Source organism: Priapulus caudatus, unplaced genomic scaffold, assembly GCF_000485595.1.
Source record: "Priapulus caudatus unplaced genomic scaffold, Priapulus_caudatus-5.0.1 Scaffold96, whole genome shotgun sequence".
Lineage (NCBI taxonomy): Eukaryota > Metazoa > Priapulida > Priapulimorpha > Priapulimorphida > Priapulidae > Priapulus > Priapulus caudatus.
The window spans coordinates 601,611-602,332 of NW_014577157.1; positions in this window are offsets into that span (position 1 = coordinate 601,611).

Consider the following 722-nt stretch of genomic DNA (forward strand, 5'->3'; position numbering starts at 1 on the left):
CGTGTGTGTGTATGTGTGTGTGCGTGTGTGTGTATGTGTATGCGTGCTCGTGCGTTGGTGTGTGCGCGCGTGTGTGTGTTAAATTAGGTTAAGTTAGGTTAGGTTAGGTTAACCTTAATTTAGGTTAGGTTTAGGTTTAGGCTGATTGGGTTAGACAGAATACGTTTAGGCAACTTAGGGTTATGTAGCGCAGGCTACAGGACACGGTGAGCCAAAGCTGTTAGCTGTTATTATAATTATTTTATGGCGTTAGCGCGGCAATTGGCTGTGAGTACCGAACTATTAGAAATTCATGCCCGGTAAGCGTTGCTAAAGTGTGCTGGCCGTGTAGCTTCACTCGTTAGACTTTAGCTGTTATTAATAGCAGGTGAGGCTGGTAAGGTGGTCAGCGTCACGTGTCTGTCTGTTGTCCGTATTATTGCCAGTATTGCCAGTATTGCCAGTATTGCCAGTATTGTTATTGTTATTATTGCCAGTATTGTTATTGCCAGTATAGTTATTGTTATTGTTATTGCCAGTATTGTTGGTATTGTTGGTATTGTTATTGCCAGTATAGTATTGCCAGTATTGTCATTGCCAGTATTGCCGTCTATTGCCAGTATTAATCAATTTTTAGCGAGAGAAAGCAGTCAGGTTCGTGTTGGCTGTCAGTGTACATGGCAAAGCAGTCGAGGTTAGCCGTTAAGGAGGCGTATAACAGTAAGCCTCCGAGATTGTTCACC